Raw genomic sequence first — 26,265 nt, forward strand, 5'->3', positions numbered from 1 at the left:
AAATTCTTACCACTTTCAAGGAGGTCGATTTGACAATATGTATCAGGAGCGTGGGGCTTCCCTGGTGGCTTGGTGGTAAAGAAACCACCGGCCAATGCAAGAGACACAAGAGGCTTGGGTTCCATCCCTGGGTTAGGAAGATCTCCTGGAGTAGGAATGGAAACCCACTCTAGTATTCTTGCCTGGGAAATCCCATGGACAGAGGAACCTGGCTGGCTACAGTCCATGGGGTCCAAAAAGAGTCGGACACAACTTAGCAACTAAATGACAACAACATCAAGAGCCTTAAAGATAGTTATAATCTTTGATATATACCCTAGTATCACACTTAACACAGGAGAAGGCAACGGCAACCCACTCCAGTACTCTTGCCTGGAAAATCCCATGGACAGAGGAGCCTGGTAGGCTGCAGTCCATGGGGTCACACAGAGTCGGACATGACTGAAGTGACTTAGCAGCATCACACTTAAAGAAATCTTTTCTATGAAAATAGTCCAGTGTTGATAATATTTGTACAAAGACAGTAATTCTAGCAAACAATTAGAAAGCAATGTCAATAGGTTTTGATATATTTGTATGATGAAATATTATAGCTATTATGTGAAAAGTCTAGTTTTTGAGGAATTTTTATTATCATGGAAACATTTTTATGATCCTATATTAATTCAAAGAAGACTACCAAAATCTTATATACATAATATTATCCCAATTATTTCATACAAATATGTACATAAACAAAAGTCTAGGAAGATATACTTCAAAATGTTAATGATAGTTATATCTAGATGGTGGATTACAGAATTTTTAATGTCTCCTTTGCACCTTTTTATTTTACAAACAATCTTCAATAATATGTGTCACAGTGTGTATGTGCACGCTAAGTCACATTCAGTTCAGTTCAGTTGCTCAGTTGTGTCCAACTCTTTGTGACCCCATGAATCGCAGCATGCCAGGCCTCCCTGTCCATCACCAACTCCCGGAGTTCACTCAGACTCACGTTAATTGTGTCCAATTCTTTTTGACCCTGGATGTGTAGCCCACCAGGCTCCTCTGCCCATGGGATTCTCCAGGCAAAAAAACTGGAGTGGGTTGCTGTGCCCTTTTCCAGGGGATCTTCCCAACCCGGGGATAAAACTTGAGTCTTCTGCACCAGCAGGGGCTTCTTTACCACTGGCACACCTGGGAAGCCCATGTATCCCAGTAGAAGCTAGTATTGAAATTTGCTTGTGGGTAGTGCTGACTTGTTATTTTTTGAGTAATAAACCACCAAAGTAAATGTCTTTTTCTGTGTTAGTAGAAATTGTGCAAAAAAGAAGGAACATTTTTTTCTGAACCAAAAAGTTCATTCTGACTTAAAAAATGAAAATAGAATTGAATTGAATTTGAAACAAAACACAGAGGCGATGTGTTTTAAGCCTGGTGTACTGCAGTCCATGGGGTCACAAAGAGTTGGACACGACTGAGAGACTGAACTGAACTGACTGAAGATCTGATCATTGCAATTAATTATGCTTCTCCAAAAGTCAATTTCTCCTGTGCTATCCAGTGAATCAATCTGATATTCTGGCTTGATTTTTAATGTGAATGAGAGCATCAGCATGTGCTGATGGATGTGTCTGCCATTTGTAACAGGTTTCCACAGGACATCTCCTCCCACCAGTTCCCTTCTTGATACTGACAGTTTCTAATTTTTGACATCCTAATGTCAAGTTGTCTCACCACCTCTAGTCCAAAGCACTTATTAAGCCCTTAATTTCTGCTTTTCCTTATTACCAAAAATTACTTATGAAAGTATTCAATGTCAAAAAGTTAGATAACCCTGAAGAGCTAAAAAAAAATAAAATAAAATAAAATAAAATTCACAAATCATTCTGTCAAAACATTTTAACCACATTGCATAAATCCTGTTTCCTGGACCTGCCAGCTCTTTGGGGATAAGATGCTTATCAAGCATATCCTTTGTTTCCCTTGTCCCTAGAATAGTAGTCATTTCCTGGGTGTTTACTGAGGGTGAAGGAAGGTGAAGAGGAGGAAGAGAGAGGGGAAAAGGAAAGCATTCCTGGTTAGGCAATTATATGGAAAAAGGCCTGGTTGGAGGGATAAGCTCTGGTGTTAGAGAGGCTGAGGGGACACAGCCCTGCCTGATAAGAGGGATCAGGTGGAAAGTTATGGGAGAAGGTTTGTAGCAAATATGGCAAGACTGTGAAGAGTCCCAGCAGTTGGCTGGAGAGTTCGTCTATAGCATGGGTTGGTAAGGGACCAGACAGAAATCTATCTTACTATATGAAACAGCCCTGCATTCCTTAATTCTTTGAATCAAATAATTGATTTATAATGAACGTTGGTGGCCAGAGGACCTACATATTAGACTTTTTAAAATGCTCTATAACCATATAGAAATAAATCCATAAATTTAATGAGATTAGATACTTTTTACCTAAAGGAGGGCATGGCAAACCACTCCAGTATTCTTGCCTAGAGAATCCCCCTGGACTGAGAAGCCTGGCGGGCTACAGTCCATGGGGTCACAAAGAGTTGGACATCACTGAGCAACTAAGCACAGCATAGCACAGATACTTTTTAAGGTACAAGTTACATCGAATAAAATTCACCCTTTTTAGTGTATAGTTCTATGAGTTTTGACAAATGCCTAGATAGTATAACCCACATCACAATCAAGATTTAGAAGAGTTCCATCATAAGAAAAAGTTTTCCCTCAGACCTCTTTGCAGTCAACCTCTCTATCCATCCAGCCCTTGGCAACCAAAGATTTGTTTTCTGTCCTTATCATTTTGCTTGCCCCAGAATGTCATGTGAGCTGAATCATCTGGTGTGTAGCCTTTGTAGTCTGACTTCCTTCACGTAATCCATTTGAGAATAATCCATGTGGTTGCATGTATCTGTCCTTTTTTCTATTGCTGATTAGTGTCTCCATGTATAGAGGTACCACAGTTTGTTTAATCATCCATAATTTAAGGGCAATAGATTCCTTTTTAACATAACACAAATACTGTACCTTTGATCAGCCCAAATAAGATTTCTAAGTTTTAGAGATCTATTCACTAATTGTCAAAGACACCTGAAGACAGGAAAAAGAGAAAATCCAACTACAGTATAATTTTGGAAATGTGAGTTTCACTGTCCACTAGACTCATTTTCAGAGCAGTCAGAGAGAGGAAGAATGGTTGAAGGTCTCCAGTACCATGCCCTGGAGTGGCCTGACCCATCACAATGTCCCTCTAGGACATGGAAAACTATTTTCTGAGCTTCTAGCTGCATATTTGAAAAATGAAGTTTCTATCCTTTTTAGGTTTACAACATCCTTGGAGACCAAGTCTGTGACTCTGGGTTAAATATCATGAGGTGAGTGATGAGACATGTGATCATAATGGAGGGAAGAAGAACCAATAAAAAGAGAAGGCAGGGTGGGGGGAGGAAGGGAGTGGAGAGGGAGGGTGGAGGTATGTGTCTGGCTCTCCACTGAACCGGCATGGGAAGGCCCTCTCTGCCTCATGTCCCCACCCACAGGTTCTGGCGCTCACATGGGTGGTGGGAGTTCTAAGAATCTGATCAAAGATATAGTCAGAGGGGAAATGGATCATTTAAAAGTTTCTACTTATTTAGTGGTTTGGTTCTTTTAGACAAAGAATTTTTTTAAAATGGCATGTGTGGTAAGTCGCTTCAGTCGTGTCCGACTCTTTGCGACCCATAGCTCACCAGGCTCCTCTGTCCACGGGATTCTCCAGGCAAGAATACTGGAGTGGATTGCTGTGCCCTCCTCCAGGGGGTCTTCCTGACCCAGAGATCAAACTAACCTCTCTTACATCTCCTGCATTGGCAGGCAGGTTCTTTACCACTAGTGCAATGTGTTTAAATTTTCTGCTATTTGGAAATAATACCTTGGGTTTATATAGAAACTTCCAATTGAACAACAGTGGTCTGGGAGGCCACAGCTGGGGGAGGACACTGGCTTCCCTGGTAGCTCAGACAGTAAGGCGTCTGCCTACAATGCGAGAGATCGGGGTTCGATCCCTGGGTTGGGAAGATCCACTGGAGAAGGAAATGGCAACCCACTCCAGTGTTCATGCCTGGATAATGCCGTGGGCCAAGGACCTGGTAGGCTACAGTCCACGGGGTCATAAAGGGTTGGACACAATTGAGCACCTTCAGTTTCACTTTCTAAAAAATTACAGAAAACAAAAAGAAAGCTCATTCTATCCCCCTCATTTCCACCCTAGAAATACTTGTGGCTTAAAAGGAGGGAAATGTAAAAGGTCTTTGGAATTTAAGCTGAATTTCTGAAGACAAAGAAATTATCCTTTTACTCTTTTCAGAATATAATTAATTAAAATAAAACTTAGTTGCTGGAATTAAGAAGACCACATGTTTGTCTAAAGAAAATGCACACAGGGTTTAAAAAGATATACTCTCTATGATGTGATGAATATGAATATTTCAACATGGCTTTCGAAACTTGGATTTTGGACTTTAAGGAGCCATCACTCCCCCACACAGGCCCTCCAGTGAGTCACTTTTGCTCAAGAAGAGTAAGAAGCAGATTTTACTAGAAGTCAAGAATCAGAGCCATGGGCGACTGCAACTTGGGCTTGAATGGGAAGACTGGGATGTACTGATGAGCTTCTTTCTGACTCTAAGTGATGTTTTCTTTGTCCTTTATCTCAAGGTATTTTGAAGCCAAATTCTAAGCATATTCATGAACGAAAGAAACTGAAGAAACTGCCTGGGATTAAGAGTTACAAAGACTTGGTTTTTCTGAGTCACCGGTGAGCCATTTTTGAAAGGACTGTGTTCAGAAAGACAGTTTTATAAATGAATGCTATGTATAGGTAAAGTTAAAGGTAAACAAAAGTATAAAATGCTACATAAGGGGTTTTTTAAATTTCCTAGTGCTGTATGGTTAATCAAGGGCTATTGTGTGCGGAAGAGAGGGAAGTTGCTTCCATTGCTTGTATTTGGCTGTTAGTGCACTTTTATTAGACATTTATATGGGTGTGCATTTCACCACAAGTTGAATGAGAGCTGAGTTCCATTATTTCAAGTCTCACAGGTTCATATTTATGAAATTCACATAAAGATAAGCTAAAGTGAACCTTTGCTTAGCAGATAAAAATAAAGGACTGAAGGGTAGATTGAAGAGATTGCTCTTTTAGAGCACTTTGGAAGATTAATATACAAACAATGACAACACTAATTATAAATCCTTCTTGTTTCTCCTGAAAAACAAGAAGCCTCAGAATTTCTGGAGACATGAATTTTGTTACTCTGTTTTGAGTCGCTGTAAATTTCTCTTTTTACTGTCCATTTTTAAAAGGGAAAAAAATCAATGTATACTTTTAAAGAAACCGTTTGCATGAATTTAGAAGATGAATTCCCCAGCAACTTCTTCACTGTGGCATGTGGGATGTTTCAGCTGTGGCATGTGAACTCTTAATTGAGACTTATGGGATGAAGTCCCCTGACCAGGGATTGAACTTTGAACCTGGGCCCCCAGGAATGGGATCTCGAAGTCCTAGCCATTGGACAACCAGGAAGTCCCCTCCCCAGCAATTTCTTTGACTTGGTGACCCTTGGTATAGTGTAGATTATAGCTGTGTTAAGTGAAAGACCTTGACAATTTTAGAGAGAGGAAACAGAGGAATAAAAAGAAATATTAAAAATATAAAGAAAGACTATAAATAAAGCTGAGCACTGAAGAATTGATGCTTTTGAACTGTGGTGTTGGAGAAGACTCTTGAGAGTCCCTTGGACTGCAAGGAGATCCAACCAGTCCATCCTAAAGGAAATCAGTCCTGAATATTCATTGGAAGGCCTGATGCTGAAGCTGAAATTCCAATACTTTGGCCACTTGATGCGAAGAACTGACTTATTGGAAAAGACCCTGATGCTGGAAAATATTGAAGGCAGGAGGAGAAGGGGACGAAAGAGGATGAGATGGTTGGAGGGCATCACTGACTCAATGGACATGAGTCTGAGCAAGCTCTGGGAGTTGGACAGGGAAGCCTGGTATGCTGCAGTCCATGGGTCGCAAAGAGCTGGACACGACTGAGTGACTGAACTGAACTGACTGAGGCTCGCGATAGCCATGTCACAAGTGGCAGACTAGGAGCGGAGCCCCTTCTGAGTATACGGAAAAGGTCATTTTCCTGTGAGTGTGGGAACAGCCTTGAACCGAGTTTCTGCTAGGGAGGAAAGGGGCCTTTGCGTGCTGGTCACCACAACCTGGTGCAATTTTTGGTCTTGCTCCGCTCTGTTCTATGCTTCAAAGTGCCACCTGGGAAGGCACAGTGGTAAGAAGCCACCACCAGGATGGGAAACTCACTAAACAGGTGGGAAGAGGCAAATTCCCTGGGTCAAGGGACGACCGAGGATGAGATGGCTGGATGGCATCACTGACTTGATGGACGTGAGCCTGGGTGAACTCCGGGAGTTGGTGATGGACAGGGAGGCCTGGCGTTCTGAGATTCACGGGGTCGCAAAGAGTAGGACACGACTGAGCGACTGAACTGAACTGAACTCAAACAGGGCTGGGGCCCCAGAGGCAGCGGAGCTTCCAGTTGTGGAGGGGAGGCTAGGGGGGTTGGCTTTCACTTGCTTTTGGAGAAGACGGGGGCACTGTCGGGCCAAGACAAGCACTAGCTCTGAGCTCAAGGGGACTGGGTGTTCAGGTTTCTTTCTGAGTGGTCCTCACCACCCCTGTCTGGCCTACAGAAGAATCCAGGGACTCAGGGTAGATATTTCATAGACTTTAACATTTGGTCGGCGTTTCCCCTCCATATAATTCTCAATCACCTCTACATTTAGCACAGCATGGGAAGATAGTGTTTCCAACAGACAACAGATACTTCTCTGACTGCAGTCAGACATCAGCAGCCCTGCAATCCACCTTCAGGAGACTCCCAGAGCTGTGTGCTTTAAAGCTGGGCCCACATTTTGAGATGTGGGGAGGCATGGTAAGATGGATTTTTCTGAATAGACAGTGCAGGAAGCTGGAAAAACAACTAGATTGAGAGCTGATTTGGGATTGAGTCCTGGAGGTAAATATTCTTGCCATGAAAACCGCTTTGGACCTGTACAGAAATGACTTTGAATCTTGGCTCTGTTCTGCCACTCAGTCCTTTAACTTCTCTGAGCCTCAAAGTCCTCACCTGCTAAGTGGATACAAGGACCCACCTCAAAGGGCTGGGATGAGGATCAGATGAAAGAATGACTCATAGAGTGCCTGGCACAGTGCTGATAAGTGAGGAGTGATGGGGAGAAGAGAGTTTGGTTTGATGTGGGAAGAGGAAAGGTGAGACTTCGGTTGTGTCAAGGGACCGAGGGGTCATCATTTCCTAACACAACCTGAGGCAGGAGAATCCTGGAAGCAGTTACCCCGGAAGAGGCGTTGTAAGAAGGGGTGCACAAAAAACCAAGTGCAAACTTCTGGCTAGGTGAAAAAAGAAAGAATATTGACTGCACAGAGAGGGTGAGTAGTCTGACTGATGTCTCCCAGATGATGAGAGGCGAGACCCGAAAACAAATCCCATGCCCTTGGTGCGGACACTCACATCCGCCCTCCACATCACCATCTCAAGATGATACAGAAATGGAGACCGCATTCAGGGTAAGGGTGAAAAAAAACATGTAGTCTCTCCCTGAAGATTATGCTGCTCATCTTAAAACCAGGCAACTTCATTTTAGCTGTGGAGGAGATAGCAGGAAGCTGATGTCTAGTCCTTTGAGAGAATGATAACGATGCGTGGGCTGCTCAGTTAAAAGTTAGACTAAAAGCCTAAAGCTAAACTGCATGATTTCCTGAAGAAATCAATGGGTTCTTTCACTCTTTTCCTTCTCTGTGTGGGATGTTATTATTTTAGAGGTGAAACACAGAATTTTAACTCGCATTAGGGAAAGAAAATGGAGGGGAAAGAATGGGCCAGTCAGAGCTCTTCAGCCCCAGCAGGACTCCTGACTCCTCTGCAACTGTGTGAGCTTGTCAAGGCCAGTAGGGCCTCCATAGGGAATGGGCTTCCCTCTCTCCCATTCTGGTTCTCTTGCCCCTCCTTGCCTCTGCTCCTCCATGTCAGCCTGGATTTAGGTCTCATATTGGGAAAAACAATCCCTGACTTGTTTCTGCAATCACATACAGTGTCACAGGAAAAAAGGTAGGGTTGATACCTTCTGAACCAGAATCATTTACTGATGATAATTTAAAGGGTAAATAAAGTATCCCTGAGTAGTTCCCACTAATACTCCCAGGGCACAGACAAAGAGCATCAGGACTCCAGAGAGGTTCCTTGTCCCTAATTTGTCTAGAGCTTCTGGAGATGGGAACAGAGCCAGGAGGACTTGGAGACCTGAGGGCTTGTCCACTGTGGTAATCACTGTTTGCCCAGGCTTTTTGGGGATCAGAGATTTTACCACCTGCACATGATTATACCTTATAAAAATACACCCAATACAGCCAATAATAGATCCTACTCTGCAGTGAAGACGCACAAATGTGCAGGCAACAACACGGATGAATCTTGAATGTATTATGCTAAATGAAAGAAGCCAGACTCAGAAGGCTACGGCTATAGATTCCATGTAGAAAACATTCTGAAAAAGATAAAACTATAAGAACAGAAAGCAGACCACTGGTTGATGAAGGCTTGGGTTTACTACAAAGGAGCATGAGGGAATGTTTGAGGTTGTGGAACTTTTCATATCATGATTGTTGTGGTAGTTACACAACTATACATGTTTATCAAGATTCACACATGTGTGCGTGCTAAGTTGCTTCAGTTGTGTCTGACTCTGTGCTGTCTCATGGACTGCAGCCCACCAGGCTCCTCTGCCCATGGGATTCTCCAGGCAAGAATACTGGAGTGGGTGGCTGTGCCCTCCTATAGGGGATCTTCCTGACGCAGGGATCAAACTGGCATCTCTCATATCTAGCCTGCATTAGCAGGTGGGTTCTTAACCGCTAGTGTCACCTAGGAAGCCCAAGACTACACACTAAAAAATGGATGTAAATTAAACCTCAAAAAACTTGATTAATTTTTAAAAAAATAACCATTAACAAAGATTAAATGACATATATATATATATATATATATAGAAAGTATTTAGAGTGAAGTGTGTAGATGTCTATAACTAACTTTGAAAGCATTTTTTTTGTTGTTTGTTTTTAATTTTTGGCTGTGCTACAGGGCTTGTGGGATCTTAGTTTCCCAACCACAGGTTGAACACACGTCCGAACCAGTGAAAGCATGGAAACCTAACCACTGGACAGTCAGGAAATTCCCTGAAAGCACTGAAAATAAGATTTATTGATGGACTGATAGAGGGACGGATATATGGATAGATATAAGATAAAGCAAGTATAGTAAAATATTAGTGGTAGAATCTAAGTGGTAGTTATTTGGATAGCCCCACTATAATTCTTTCAACCTTCTGTATGTAAAAATTGTGCTTATGAAATCTTGGAAACCGTTTAAAAATACATCTAACACATTCCTTCATCATCTGCACCACTTAGAGGGTGCTTTCAGGCCCACAAAATTGCTTTCATAGTTTCTGACAGCTCAAAGAAGCATCTTTTCTCTCCCTTTGAAACCATCCTGACAGAAGTAAAGCTTCCTCTTGGTCCACAGGGGGAAATCTCTTGAGATTATTTGCAGGCTCATTTACATGTATTTGCTATCCTCCCATTAACACAATATTAGCAAGTAAGTCCTTTATGGCCTTTTGTCACTTGCTTGAACACTGAAGAATTGGATTAATTTGACTCTATTCATACAAAACCCTCAGGAAACAAAGCTCTGGGCAGCAGCAATTCAGATGGTTAGCAAATATCCCAGACTCTGTTTTTCTCGATCTTGCCTAACTCTTTTTTGGGGGAGGCTCTGGTTTAAGATGCCTCTTTTCGTTATATTCTATGATGAAGATCCATGCTAATCTACCCAGCTGTAAGCACAAGGGCATCCTAGTATCTTGCAAACCAGGTACCAACCTGTGATGGGATAAGGAATGGTTGGACTTGTGTTCAAATCACCCTTCGTGTGGTGGGGGATGAAAAGATTTACTCTTCATAGAGTGTGTAGGGATAGTTTTCTGAAAGTAGATACACAAACCCACTTGTGATTACCCTGATCTTTTAAACACTCCACATTATCATCTGAGTACAGACAGAGCAACACAGCATGGCTAGAAAGTCAGAGACAACCAGGTTATGTGAAAATTAAGTGGACTGTTCAGTCCCCATCCAATTCAACCCACTTTTATAATTATGATAATTTTTAAGGTATATTTCAGTGAATCAGATCAGATATATTCAAAATGCCCAAACTCTGCAGGCCTCCATTTGAATTTGACTGTATCGATCCAGTCTAAAGATTATTTATGGATACTGACTGTCAGAAAAGTACTCAAGTTATGTTGTTAAATGAAACAAGCAAGTTGCAGAACGGAGCCGATGAAAATAACATATTGATCATATTTTAGAAAAAGAAATGGGAGCACTGTGCTGTACGATGAGGGGGCTGGGAATTCTAGATGACTTTCCCCTGCTCTCTTATTTTTTTTTTTCCCTTTTTTAAAAAGATTTACTGAATTATGGCTGTGCTGGGTCTTCGGTGCTGCACCCAAGCTTTCTCTCGTTGCAGTGAGTGGGGGCTACTCTTCGTTGCAGTGCGTGGGCTGCTGGTTGCAGTGGTTTCTCTTGTTGCAGAGCACAAGCTCTAGGCACTTGGGTTTCATTAGTTGTGTCCCGCGGTATGTGGAATCTTCCTGGACCAGGGATCAAATCCAGGCCCCCTGCATTGGCAGGCAGATTCTTTACCACTGAGCCACCAGGGAAGCCCTCTTATGTTTTTTTTGTATTGTGTGGTTATTATACAACAAAGACGTAATAGTTTTGCATCAGATCAAAACAAACTAAAGATGTTTATTCTTTAGAGCTAGTCCACAGTCATCATGTCTTTACAACTGGGGTCTGTGGGTGTACCCAAACATACAGACATATTCCTACACAGTTAAACAATGTCTTGGATCTTGATATAGAAAAACTGGTACTCACACAGTGGCTTGTTTTTAGGCTAAGATGGTTTCTATCCCCTAAGACTCTTCCCCCACCTCCCCTACCCCATCCTAATACACTGGCTTAATGCTATGGAGGAAGCTTACAATTTGGGTAATTTTCTGCTTCCAACCAAAGTCCAAGATGTTATTCCAGCGATTAACTTAGGGTCTCTTTAGATCTCTCCACCAACAACCAATCTGAGGATGAAAGGCTTTAAGATCCAGCACCAAGCTCTGAGTCGTCTAATCCCACTGCTGTTTCCATCTTTTAATTTTGGTTAGTTGTATTCAAATTTGTTTCTTCTTCCTCTCCTTCCTCTTTTCCTCCACATTCTCTCTTTTGTCCATCCTTGGCTGGAGACAGCTAAAATATCTATCCAGGTCAATGTGCATACAAAGAGAGCACTTTCTCAATCAACAGAACCCTTCTGAATTATTCAAAGTATCTTCTCTTCTCAGGTTTCCAGTCCTTTTTTTCCTTGACAGTATAAGCTGGAATGGGGCATCTGGCAGTGGCACTCCAGACTCAGCTGTTCAGGCAGGAAGGACGAGGGTAAGGCTCCCATAGAAATAACTAATCATCTGGATGATGAGAAAATAGGTAAAGTCATGTTTGAAGTGATGTTGCTAATTCTTCACTTTCACTTTTCACTTTCATGCATTGGAGAAGGAAATGGCAACCCACTCCAGTGTTCTTGCCTGGAGAATCCTAGGGACGGTGGGCTGCCGTCTATGGGGTCGCACAGAGTCGGACATGACTGAAGTGACTTAGCAGCGGCAGCAGCTAATTCTTATGCCAGTATGAATACTAGGCCCTACAACAAAACACAGCCAAATTCTCAGTAACTGGCAGAACAGCTGGTAAACAGGATGTGGAACTGGGGAGAAACTCAGACCCTGGGGAGCTGGCCTACCTGCTGTCTGGGCTGAGGCTGTTCATGGGCAACTTTATGAGGTGGCTAGACTGAAAACTGGGCTTTCCTCGTAGCTCAGTGGTAAGGAATCTGCTGCCAATGCAGGAGACTTTGGTTCAATCCCTGGATTGGGAAGATCCCTTGGAGGAGGAAATGGCAACTCACTCTAATATTCTTGCCTGGGAAATCCCATGGACAGAGGAGCCTGGCTGGGAACTACAGTCAATGGGGTCACAAAGAGTCAGACACAACTGAGCGGCTGAATACGTAGCGTGCATGCAGACTGAAACCTAGGATAACACGTGATCTGTGGATTATAGCAATGTTCTTGAAGGCTTCTTTATTTGCTTTTTTTATACTTGGGGTGACCCCTTGCTCATCTCTTCCCAAGTCTTTAAATTTATGGCTTTCAAGGAAACAGAAATCAAGAAAGGAACTCATGGGGTGTAAGACAGAACAGAACCACCATGGAAAACAGTCTGACGGTTCCTTTAAAAACTTAAAACAGAGCTACCATATGATTCAGTGATCCCACTCCTGGACATGCATCCAAAGGGAGCTCTAATTCCAAAGGACACATGCACCCCAATGTTCATAGCAGCACTATCTACAATAGCCAAGACATGGGAGAAACCTAAATGCGTACTGACAGATGAATGGGTAAAGGAGATGTGGTGCATATATACAGTGAAATATTAGCCACAAAAAAGAACTAAATAATGCCATTTGCAGCAACATGGATGGGCCTTGAGATTAACATACGGAGTGAAGTAAGTCAAACGGAGAAAGACAAATATACGAAATCACTATATGTGGAATCTAAAAAAATGATGCAAACGAATGTACAAAACAGAAACAGATTCAGACAGAAAACAAACTTACGGTTATTAAAGGGGAAAGCAGGGGGTGCCCAGGGGGATAAACTAGGAGTCTGAGATCAGCAGATACAAACTATGTATAAGGTAAGTTCCTACTGTATAATACAGAGAACTATATTCAACATCTCATAATAAGCTATAATGGAAAAGAATATGAAATATATATATATATATATATACACACACACACACGTTCAGTTCAGTTCAGTCACTCAGTCGTGTCCAACTCTTTGCAACCCCATGGACTGCAGGGGGTGGAGGACACCAGGCCTCCCTGTCCATCATCAACTCTTGGAGCTTGCTCAAACTCATATCCATTGAGCTGGTGATACCATCCAGCCATCTCATCCTCTGTCGTCCCCTTCTCCTCCTGCCTTCAATCTTTCCCAGCATCAGGGTCTTTTCCAAGGAGTCAGTTCTTTGCATCAGGTGGCCAAAGTATTGGAGTTTCAGCTTCAGAATCAGTCCTTCCAATGAGCATTCAGGACTGATTTCCTTTAGGGTGGACTGGTTGGATCTCCTTGCAGTCCAAGGGACTCTCAAGAGCCTTCTCCAACACCACAGTTCAAAAGCATCAATTCTTCAGCACTCAGCTTTCTTTTCAGTCCAACTCTCATATCCATACACATGTATATATATACACACACACACATACATGTGTAACTGAATCACTCTGCTGGACACCAGAAACTAATCCAATTTTGTAAATCAACTATACTTCAATTTTTAAAGAAAGAATCGAGAAGACCACCTTGAATCAGCAGTAGCACCACAACGAATTTGACATTTGGGCAACACTGTTGTCTAATGGTGTCAGAACAAGGGCAAACAAATCAGGAAAGGCAACAATATGGCTTCTTCTGTGGTCTAGGATGTTTGGGTGTCTGTACCCAGGCTGAAAAGCTCAATCTGCAGCCATATGGCTTTCCCAAGCTGGTGAAAATCCTGAGGGTGAGGAGCCCTGGGGAGAAATGTGAGAGTCGTTCTAGCCCGGCAGCACATCTGCCGGCCCTCCCCAGATGACAGGTGAGCCAGGAAAGCCGATAGTCGGCCAGACTGCTCTGTAAGCCGATGCTGGGTCTTTGGCAAGCACTAGTCATCTGCCAAGTGGGCAGCCCTGCGTGGAGGCAGCCGGCTGGGAAAGGTGCCCTGCATACTGCTCCATCCACTGGCCCCCCTGGGGCCTGCCCAGCACCAACCGTGGCCTCCGTTTCATCTGGTGATACAGGTATTGAGAAGACTCCAAGACCTTCCTGTGAACCAGACTGCCTTCCACAGCCACACTGGATAAGGAATAACCGGCTGGGTTCTTCTTACCTCCGGGTGTAGGAGAGCCGCCAGTCTAGGAAAGCCCTCCTTCAAACTCACACCTGCACTCCCAACCACTGTCCAGAGACAGGTCTGTGGAACTCAGACTGCCGCCTACTGGTCCCCTTCATGCCCCATCATGATCAAGAAAACCACCACACCGAGTTAGGAAAAGCACCAAACCAGACAACCAGACAGCCACGTCACATTAACACTGGGAAGGAAGGGACCAGTGGGATCTTGGGGACAGCAGCATTCCTGACTCCCAAATGTCTATCAGCTGTGTCACTGTTGTCCTTTCAGGGACAACAGAGCTCGTCTCCATTCTTTCCCCTGGGCCCGCAGAGGGCATCACCTGTAGTCTCCTCCATCCATGCTCTCCCCAGACGCGGGGCAAAGCAGTCAGTTCCCCTTGGCCTGTGCCACCTGGATGCCTTTACTTGTACTGCAAACTACCTGGGGATACACCGTGGGTGGGAAACACCCTGGCTTCCCAGATCAGGAGTTAGTTGCACCCCCAGGAGCCAGAGTGGTTTTCCCCTGGCAGGACTGAGTTGCCTCCTGCCTCGCATGGTGCAAGCTGGCCAGATAAGGGGGTAAAGTGGTGTGATGTTAGGAGCTGAGGAAGAGGGGGGCTGCCTTCTCCAGCATGGCATTTCCCTCCAGGCCAGAGTGTGGGGGCCATGGCAGCCCCTTCGCCCTGTCCCAAATGTCCCCACTACCAGTCTCTCAGACCCCGAAGAGCTGCTGCTGCCATGTGTCAAGCACTGTGCTAGGTGCTTGACATATTTTATGTCTTTTAATTTCCCCAATAACATTGCAAGGTTGGTGTCATTATAACAACCATTTTGGACTTAAGGAAGTGGACATCTGGAGAAGCAGAGGGACTTGCCCATAATAGCTAAGATGTAGAAGAGGGATGTGACCTCCCTGTTATCAATGTTTATACACTTTCCAGGTTTTCTCTCCTTTCACCATCCCTCAAGTTTAGCAGACTCAAGGTAAGTCAGGGTCATTCTTATCTGTGCCCACCCCTCATGGCCAGACCCTGAGCTGACACTGTCATCATTCAGAAAGCTGGGTGCCCGCTTTGCTCTATCTAGACCACTTTGTACCTGGGGATGGCTCAGGTAAGCAGCTTGATAAGGTTTTCAGGATGTCAGATAAGCACCTCCTCAAGATAACTGCCCACCATCACATATTTGGGGCTTTCTCTGCTGGTATCTTTTATTTTTATTATTTTCTTTAGACAACTGATTTAATTCATGGCTTCTTTTAAAATTCAACTATCCCTAAGAAGGACATTACCGCTCATACATTGGTTTCATTATTTTCCACCCCGCACAATTATAGACTGTAAATCATGTAAATATCTCATTACAGACTCTGGCAGTGAAAAGAAGAAGTGAGAGGGACTAGGGGAAAATTGGTCTTTGGAGGTCACTGCTTTAATGTGAATATAGGTTTGACTGAATTCAAACATTTTCAAGAATGCTAGGTGCCACAAGTTTTGCTAAGGGTTACAGGCTTTAGGGAAGCACAATAAAAATTGTATTCTACCTGGGAGATGTGAATACAAACTATGTATTAAATCATATTAGGGAATCATCATTCATTTTATTAGGCAATTAAATAGAAAAAGGTCCTTAGTTTTAAGAGATGCTCTTACTAAAATATTTAGAGTTGAGATGTCATAATGCCTGAAATGTATTTTAAACTATTTCAGCAGGAAAACAGATGAAGCAAATGTGGCAAAATGTTCAGTTCAGTTCAGTTCAGTCGCTCAGTCATGTCCGATTCTTTGCGACCCCATGAATCACAGCACGCCAGGCCTCCCTGTCCATCACCAACTCCCAGAGTTCACTCAGACTCACGTCCATCGAGTCAGTGATGCCATCCAGCCATCTCATCCTCTGTCATCCCCTTCTCCTCCTGCCCCCAATCCCTCCCAGCATCAGAGTCTTTTCCAATGAGTCAACTCTTTGCATCAGGTGGCCAAAGTACTGGAGTTTCAGCTTTAGCATCATTCCTTCCAAAGAACACCCAGGGCTGATCTCCTTCAGAATGGACTGGTTGGATCTCCTTGCAGTCCAAGGGACTCTCAAGAGTCTTCTCCAACACCACAGTTCAAAAGCATCGATTCTTCGGCACTCAGCTTTCTTCACAGTCCAACTCTCACATCCATACATGACCACTGGAAAAACCATGGCCTTGGCTAGATGGACATTTGTTAGCAAAGTAATATCTCTGCTTTTTAATAACTGTTAAATTAGATGATGGGTATATGAGATTCATTATATTATTTTCTCTACTTTCCTGAACATCTGAAAAATTTACAGAGTAAAAAGTAAAAAAGAAAAACAAAGTTTTCCAGAAGCTCAAAATCAAAGTTCTATTGCAAGGATGACAAACGGTTTTGTAGTAAGCAGAATTCTAATATGGTCCCATGATTCCTGCCCCTGGTGTACATGCTCTGTATAATTTCCTTTTGTGGAGTGTGGGCAAGGCTTGTGAATATGATGAAGTTTTACTTCCATGATTAGGTTTCAGTATATGGCAAAGATTTAAAAATTTACACATGTAATTAAGGTCCCAGATCAGTTGATTTTGAACTAAACAAAAGGGAAGTTGCCCTGGGTGGGCCTGGCCTAATCAGACGATCCCTTTGACTGCGAGATTATAGACAGCAACAGACACTCTCTAGTTGGCCTTGAGGAAACAGAACTGCCAAGTTGTGGAGAGGGCCCTGTGGCAGGGAATAGTGGGTAGCCTTTAGGGAACAATGGATGAGGCTTTGCTCATCCCTCAGTCCTAAAACCATAGGGAACTGAATTCTGCAAACAACCACTGAACTCAGAGGAAGACCTGGAGTCTCAGAAGAGGATCTTGGCTAACACCCTGACTGCAGCATTGGGAGACCCTGAGGAAAAGACCCAGCTAATTCATAACCAATCTCCTGACTCATGGAAACCGTGAGATAATAAATGTATGTTGTTTTCAGACAATAAGCTTGTGATAATTTGTTGTAAAGCAATAGAAAAAACAAATTCACATTTCAACTGTTGTGGCAAGTCTAACTGATTACAAATAGCAGCATTATATTGGAAAGGATTCTAAGACTGGGCATAGCCTCCTTGGGAAAAAAAAAAGAGAAAGTTGTGGTTGATTAGCAATGTCTGCACAGGCATGAAAGGGGTGAGTTGTACCATGTGTACCTCTTACTGCCATTCAAGGTTGCTTGTTGTATTTAAGGAAAAAAGAGTTATTTGCTGTTTTTTTTTTTTCCTCAATGACAGAATAACCCCAAGGGGCAACAATGCTAGGGTCTCCTAGGGTCACCAAGTTAGAGAGGATGCTAACTTGTAAGAAAGGCCTCAGAAAAAGAGGACCAAAAAATTATCCAACACAGATCCTAGCAACTGATAAACACTGAGGATGAGCCTGGCAGGCTGGTGTTTGCAGTGAAGGCTTCTCCATTGTTCCTTCCTTCTTCACTGTCTCCACTCTTTCTCCCTTTCCATGGCCTCTAATTCTCTGCCTTCAGACATGCTCGAGGGTTCCCTGAGCTGGATCCTGCTGCTATTTCTAACTCACTCTGACACTAATACATCAGGTCAGAATCCCTCCTTCCTCTGACACATAGGCCAAAGAAGTCAAAACCAGCCTGTTGAATGTCAAGCTTGGATTAAACATTTATTAACACATCATTGTTTCATATTAAATCCATGCAGACATCGTATCACAGTACCCAGATGTTAGTTTCATAATTTAAGTGAATCAGTATAATGAAGCAGGCCGTTCTCCCAAGTTCTTGTTGTTAGAGGGAAGGCTGACACCTGGGTCAGTATGTAACAATGCAGAACACACTCCATCCTTTTTCAGTGACACATCCCACAGCAAAGTTGTCCTAATCTAAGGGACCACAAAAACTGGAATTTAAAATCAAGCAGATGCAGATATAGTGGAGGAAGGAGAGAGTGGGACGAATAGAGAAAGTAGCATCGACATGTATACACTACCGTGTGTAAAGCAGATAGCTGGTGAGAATCTGCTATATAACATAGGGAGCCCTGTTTCATGATCTGTGATGACCTGGAAGGGTGACATGGTGAGAGGGAGGGAGGCTCAGGAGGGAGGTGATATATGTATAATTATGGCTGAATTGCATTGTTGTATGGCAGAAACCAACACGATACTGTAGAGTGTTCCCCCCAATTAAGGAATAAATTTAAATAAATAAATAAAATCAAGGTAGGTGCAACTGAAAGAAGCACATGAATAAGGTGAAGACTCTGAAAAAATTAGCTTCTTCAATTACATTAAAGAAAGATTTTGCAGGTGCAATTTCTTGTATCCAGGTGCCATTTAGAATCCAACCAGCCCAGCTTGCCCTCATAAGCTAGTGCTGCTGCTGCTAAGTCGCTTCAGTCGTGTCCAACTCTGTGCGACCCTAGAAACGACAGCCCACCAGGCTCCCCGTCCCTGGGATTCTCCAGGCAAGAACACTGGAGTGGGTTGCCATTTCCTTCTCCAATGCATGAAAGGGAAGAGTGAAAGGGAAGTCGCTCAGTCGTGTCCGACTCTTCAGGACCCCATGGACTGCAGCCCCCCAGGCTCCTCCATCCATGGGATTCTCCAGGCGAGAGCACTGGAGTGGGGCACCATCGCCTTCTCCACACAAGCTAGTAGAGAGTCTTTATTTATGTTCCTAAACCACTCATTCATCCTAATTTAACTGTCTTTTCCAGGGGCTTTTAACACATAAGAAAGGATCGCCAAAGTATAACTAGGCTTAAATACACTATGTGATGGGCCTTTAACGAGAACAACACCCAGAGCTTAAACCAGGGGTTGGTGGCCCACAGCTGTCACATTTTGCATTAGCGCATACTATTGGCTATATTTGCAATTTATAGAATTAACTTCCAATGTTTATACTTGAGAGCTTTCACTTAGAAAATAGTACTTTTCTTTTGCTTTTCTTGAAAAAAAAGGGAAATCTGACAACCTGTCAGACCCCCGCTTTCCTCATGCAAGTAATCTGGCGGCACTGAATGGTGGGTGCCCTCCTAGATGAGTGCTTTCCCATGTACCACAGTCTCCACCATGCCTTATTGCCTCCTCAGACTGAGGCCAAGGGGCAACTATAATTTATCACTGTGGTTTCACTATTTTCTCACAGCAGAGATAAGAAGAGAATGAGCTATTCCTCATCACCATGACAATAGCACTTTCATTCATTTACCTTAGCAACCAGGCCCCTCTAACCAATGAATTTGCTGACATCTGAGTTAAATACACCTTTCCAGCAACAGACATATACCAATTTGTTACTTACTGATGCATAGTGGTTTTGATACATATGTCCTTAGAATGCTTCCTCTTTCTCAGATTACTTCAATACTACACTCTCCCTTTTGATTACCTCACATCAGTCAGAATGGCCACCATCAAAAAGTCTACAAATATTAAATGCTGGAGAGGAGAAAAGGGAACCCTCCCACACTATGGGTGGGAATGTAAACTGGTACAGTCACTACAGAAAACAGTACAGATGCTTCTTGAAAAAACTAAGATAGAGCTACCATATGATCCAGCAATTCCACCCTTGAGCATATATCCAGAAAGACGAAAACTTTAATTTGAAAAGACACATGTACCCCAATGTTCACAGCAGCACTATTTACAACAGCCAAGACATGGGAGCAACCTAAATGCCCATCAACATATGAATGGAAAAGAAGATGTTGTACACACACAATTTTATTCAGTCATTAAAAAAAAGAATGTTTAAACATTGTCCATGGACGGACATAAGAGATTGTCACATTAAGTGAAGTAAGCCAGACAAAGACAAATATTATATGATATCACTTATATGTGCAATCTAAGAAAATAATACAAATCAACTTATTTACAAAAGAGAAACAGACTCAGAGATATGGAAAACAAATTTAGGATTACTAAAAGGGAGAAGGAGGGAGAGGGATAAATTAGGAGTATGGGATTAATAGATACATACCACTATATATAAAATAGACAACAAGGACCTACTGCATAGCACAAGGAATTACATTCAATATCTTGTAATAACCTATGATGGAAAAGAATTGAAGCTGTACCACTGAAACTAACACAATACTGTAAGTCAACTATAGTTTAATAAATAATAAATCAATGAATTAAATCAAATCTTGCTTTTGGTTAGGGTTCCTCTAACTCAAAGGAGATCTTAGTATGAGTTTGATCATTTAAGAAACATGATTGGTTCCTTAAAGAAAATGTGTCTCGCTGATCCCTGAGTTCCATGCATTCTAAGTACACCACTTAGAATTCAGACATTGCATTTTCCCCCTACTAAGTACACCACTGATTCAGACATTGCATTTTCCCCCTACTGTAAAAAACAAAAATTCCGACCCACACAACCCCTTGATTGGTATTAATATTTGCATTTTCTATAAAGGTGAAGAAATATAGAAAAGAGGCCCTCATTTGTTACTTGAAACAAAGCATGTTTAGTTACCTCTCATTAGGACAGGGCTGTTGGAGGAACACAGGAAGAGAGAGGAGTGGGTGAAAACTAAGAAAAGACCATTGGGAGAGGAGGCACAGGACATGAAGGAGTAGGTATAGGGGGATGCTTAAAGCCTAGTAGCAGGAGGGGCCCAAATGCCCTGTGTTGAGGAAGCTGCGGAGGGGGATGGTAGGGAGGAGAGGGGAGCGGGCAGCATCCGGACACTCACGGTTGAGCTGCCGCCTCCGGATCCGGTCCCTCCATGGCCTGTTTCTGATCCAGTGTAGTCGTGATGGTAACACCATGGTCCCAAAGCGAGGGTCTAACACCTCCTCATGGCTGGAGAACAAAAGTGCTCGCAGCGATACAGGAAGTCAAGGCCAGACGTACAAAAAAAAATTTTTTTTTGAGCCCTCTTCTTCTTTTTTATATCCGAGGCTTCCGTTGACTTCTTTTATCTTGTAACTTGCCTTTTTTCTTCCCTTCCCTTAACTCCCGACTGGCCCGAAGGCAGCTGCTGCGCTGGGGTGCCCGGCTCCGGCCTCCTGTGCCATGTTTTATGCATGAAGATGATGGGCCGGTAATTTATTCGCGCTGAGATCGCAGGGCTCCTGTGTCTGCCTCACGTCAGAGGCTGGGGGAGGGCAGGTGTATCTATCTGCAGGAAGAATGGCCTGAAATGGGGATCCCTCTCTGCAGGCAGGATTGAAGATCTGAGCTTAGCTGCCAGGACACGGGCCAGGGTGACTGGAGCCCCAGTCAGGCAGTGGTGCTCTCCTTTTAGGGCACCTGGTCTATTTGCTCCTGGGTCTCTAGTACCTAGGCTAGTGCCTGGCAGAGTTTGTGAACAATAAATACCTGTTGAGTAAATGAAGTTTCAGTGGTAACCAACATCAGGACTTCACTGTGCCCACATGAATCCTTTATGCTCCCTGACCTGCTACATTCACTATCCGCAAAATGCTCATTTGAACTTTCTCATCCATTCCATTGCCCACACTTTTGTCTCCACCTGAGACCACACTCCCTCCTCACCCACCCATTCATGCTTCAAAATCTCATTTTCCCAGGAAGCTTTCCTGCACCCACACTGATGGGGCTAGCCCCTACGCACCTGTGCCTCTCCGCTCATCATGCCTGGAAGGTGCATATGTGTTAGGACTTTTGTTTGTTTGCTGGTTTGCCTTAAGGTGCGTGTCTAAACAGCGCATCAGCTTCTTGGTGGCAGAGACTGTGTGTTCCTCTCCTGAGCCTGCAGTGGTCTGCCTGGGAAACTGGTGGCACCGAGACATGGCTGGGGCAGCTTGAGCCTGCCTCCCCAAACCTCTACCAGCCCATCCTCAAGCCACACCAAATAAACACACAGTCTAACGAAATGCATTGCATTGGCTATAATAACAGCCTCAATTTGTGACCCCTGGGTGCTGCGCCTGGCAGGGGAAGCGCTGTCTATGATTGATCGCTTACTCTGTTCAGGCTCTTCAGTGTGTGATGTCAGATTGCTCCAGACAGCAGTTATTGATCAAAGCCTCAGCAATAGTCTTGCTAGAAGGTCAGGGCTGGAAAAAGTGATATTCAAGTTACCAAATTTAGCCCAAGATGATCCATAAGCCTGCTGAAGTCAGAAACTCTGCCCTCTGTCTTTGTGTCCCTCCTGGTGCCACTGAGGCAAAACTGCCGGGGGAGGCGGCGGGCGTGAAGGGGGCTGGGTCATGATCGCTGCAAACCAGAGGTGTGCTTTTAGTCCCTGGGCCTTATTTCCTTCATCTTAAAATAGAAATAACCTGCATACCCTGTTGGGTTGTCAAGATGAAATGAGATGAAGGTAAGCTAACTCACCCCACTTCAGTACTCTTGCCTGGAAAATCCCATGGATGGAGGAGCCTGGTAGGCTGCAGTCCATGGGGTCGCAAAGAGTCAGACATGACTGAACGACTTCACTTTCACTTTTCCCTTTCATGCATTGGAGAAGGAAATGGCAACCCACTCCAGTGTTCTTGCCTGGAGAATCCCAGGGATGGGGGAGCCTGGTGGGCTGCCGTCTCTGGGGTCGCACAGTGTCGGACATGACTGAAGTGATTTAGCAGCAGCAGCAGCAGACTATGGGACTGCTCCTTGTCCAACCAGCATTATGCCTGGTGGTGAAGGGAATACGTTCCAGAGCCACACTGCCTGGGCGCAGACTCTTAGTAGCCTGCTTAGTAGCATCATGGCTTTAACCTCACTGTACCTCAGTTTCTTCATCTGTAAAATGGGGCTAGAAAGAACTGCAGCCTTAGAGTCATGCTGACGATTTAGTGAATTAATACAAGCAAAGAACTTTAGGTTTAGCTTCGAGGAATTGCTCCTTGTCATGACAGGCTATTGGTCACTAGCCATACAAGTCTGTGAAAGTTAGCAAATTCCCTGGGTCTCCCTTGCCTTACCTGCAAAAGGAGGTGGTCTCGGATACATTCTATCAGGACTTCTGGGTTTAATTCCCTATTGCTTCTATAACTAATTGCTGTTGTTTAGTTCCTAAGTCATGTTCGACATTTTTGTGACCCCATAGACTGTAGCCCACCAGGCTCCTCTGTCCATGAAATTCTCCAGGCAAGAATATTGGAGTGGGTTGCCATTTCTTTCTCCAGGGGATCTTCCCAATGCAGGAATCGAACCCACATATCCTGCACTGGCAAATGGATTCTTTACCACAGAGCCACCTGGGAAGCCTCACTAAAACTACCACATGTTTCTTTGCATAAAACAACACAAATTTGTTTTCTTATAGTTCTCAAGGCTGAAATCTGAAAGGCGTCCAACAGGACTAAGATTGAGATGTCCACAAGATTGCATATCTTCTTGGGGCTCTAGGAGAGGACAGTTTCTTTGCCTTGTCCAGCTTCTAGAAGATTCCTTGACTCCATTTCCAGGTTATCTTTCTTAGTGTGAGGGACCATGACCTAAACCTTTCTACCAAATGTAGTGACTTGGCAATTGTGGGTCACGCTGGGCTTTGCCGATCCAGACAAATCGCTGCTGGACCTGAGTCCTCACCGATTTGTCTACATTCTAAGCTTCATTTTCTGAAGCGGGGGAAGGTAGACACCAAGATGAGGACCAAGCCTATGGAAGTTTTACTGACTCTTGCCAACTGGACATAACTCCCTGTGATACACCCAGCACAAGAGAGCCGTTTGTCTGAGAGACCAAGGATGGCTAGAGCAGACACAATTTTCTGCTCTTCACGTCACTTACGGTAAATCAAATCAGGTAGCTGCCAGCTAGGCAAATTAGAGACGAGGGGAAACTTGGGGAGGCTGTTAGGGTGTTGCGGTCACACTCCCTTCTGTCACTGTCTTTCACCATTTGCCTCCAGCACGTCTGTGTCCACAGTGAACTTGAATGTGGAGAATGTAATACAAAATGAAGTGCCCCCAACCCTTTCTTTTTGCAATCAGGATCAGATCTTCTTTTCTCCTCATTAGTCCACACATTTCCCAAACTTCTGCTGCATTAGTCAATGCTTTTCCAATGTACATAATTTATGACAGCAGATGAGGGGAACAGTGGACCAGAGGGGGCGGAAAGTACAATCAGGCCCAAGATGAGAGGCAGCTGAAAACTTTGCATTTCCTCATCTCTAGTGAATTGAAATACAAACTTTGCCAGTTTACTCTTTAGCATCATGGTGAGACTTGGAGGTGGGGGTGAAACTAGAAATGGAAGCCTCGCCTCCATCTCTTGTCATCATTCTTTCTGGTCAGATTGGCAATGTTGCAGACCCCTGGCTCACACCATATGGTTCCCTTCCCTGACTCTTCAAGCTTTATCTGTTCTTTGATCTTGTACAGACTCATAAACACCCGGGAGTAAATGGTCTGTGGAGTGTAATTCTCCCAAGCGACATTTGCATTTGTGTGAAGTGTAGAATATCAATTTTTACTCTTCTCTGGGCTTTTGGTGTTATTAAATTTTCATAAGTTGCAGAATTACATGGCAGAATCAGAGTCTGCTAGGAGCAATATGTTAAAAAGAATATGGAGAAAAGCATAATTATGTGATCCTTGCTGCTACCTTTTTCCTTCAACTTATTTTCAATAAATGGAAGCTAAGTGTTATGTTCAGGAGAAAGAGCCCCAGCATTTCTAGTTCTGCATTAAAACTGTCCTGGGGAGAAGCAGACCTTCAATTACTCAGTGGAGAATGGAAATTGCTAAGCCAAGGCACATTGTGCTCCTTTTAAAGAAAGCCATTAAGGAAAACTTGGTATTATTTTAAAAATAAAAGCTTATTAAACACCAGGAAGAAATGACAGCACAGCACCTGATTTACTTCTCTCCTGTCACAAACATACCCAAAAGGGACATATGGTTTTATTTATTTTTTGGAAACTGGAAAGCAATTGAGAGCCGAGTTCTAGTTATTGCTATCGGGCTGTCTATCTACCTGCACTGATGGAGTACTTACCAAGAAACAGGCTTTGGGTTGCATGCTTCAGGTGGCTGTGTTATTTTATTTAATTCCCCCTATATTCTTATTAATGAGCAGTTTTACTAATCCCATGTTATAGATAAATGAATGAAGGCTAAAGGGTAGTTACTCCAAATAGCAATTATCTGATACAATATTTTACAGATATTAATTTCAGATCACTGTCACCATAATCCTGTACCCATTTTACAGATGGTGAAACTGGGGCAGCGAGAAGTTTAATAATTTGCAGGGCTCACACAGCAGCAGGTGACTGAGATGAGATTTGAATTCAGGTAGCCTGGCTCTGTGCCTAACCACAAGCTATATTAACTCAAATTAAGCAATTAAAAAAAAACCTGCAATGTAACTATGTACTATGCTCTACATATTTTAAATCTGGCAATACCATTCTGTGTTTGAAAGATGTCCCATGCAGCCTTGGCAAAGGCAATTCCTGAATGATAATGAATTAGAACATCTGACAGCTATTAGAGAGTTGTCCTAGACAACCTCACATTCAAAAGCCTCACTTTAGAGACAATGAAACCGAGGCTCAGAGAGGTCTGGGGACACATCCAAGTTTGCACAGCAGGTTGATGGATTCGGGCCAAGTCTTAACGCACCTCACCACCAATCTCAGTTCAGTGTTCTTGCCACTGCTGCTGAGGTCAGATTTCACAGGAGTTTTTAGAGCTAGGACATTTTTTGAGGCTGGTTTTTGTGGAGGAGAGACAGACAGTTGTGAGTTGGACGATGAAAGAGCACGCAGTGCCTGCATTCTATCTGCTCTCTTGCTGGCAGACACAGCCCGTCCCTGCCCTCTCCCCGCCCCCCTTCCTCACTCTCAAACTACTCCTCTGCAGCATTTCCTGTCTCAGTAAGCAGCCCACCTCCCAGCCATCACCCCCATCAGAGGCGTAGGCGATCTTCCTAGTGCCCTAAGCCTCCTGCCCACATTCAAACCAATGGCTGATCCTAGGGAATCCACCTCCTTGTCCCCTCCCAGATCTTCCCTCTAGCTGTGCTCACAGCCACCATGCTGGCCCAGACCATCATCCTGTCACATGAGCTGCCTGACACCCCTCATCAGTGTCTTCCTGTTCCACTTTTGCCACCCACCCCAATCCAC

At 43.7% G+C, this 26,265-nt stretch overlaps 1 protein-coding gene across 1 annotated transcript in view; it reads right to left on the minus strand.

Moving 5' to 3' along the window:
- Positions 1-20,957, minus strand: part of RIPOR2 (RHO family interacting cell polarization regulator 2) — a 214,327-nt gene extending 193,370 nt beyond the window's left edge. Inside the window, exon 1 of the mRNA XM_052649090.1 lies at positions 20,911-20,957. The gene's annotated coding sequence lies outside the window, so the exon portion shown is untranslated. The remainder of the gene's footprint in view (positions 1-20,910) is intronic.
- Positions 20,958-26,265: the final 5,308 nt, after the last annotated feature.

This window comes from Budorcas taxicolor, chromosome 11 (assembly GCF_023091745.1).
Source record: "Budorcas taxicolor isolate Tak-1 chromosome 11, Takin1.1, whole genome shotgun sequence".
In the NCBI taxonomy this organism is placed as follows: Eukaryota; Metazoa; Chordata; class Mammalia; order Artiodactyla; family Bovidae; genus Budorcas; species Budorcas taxicolor.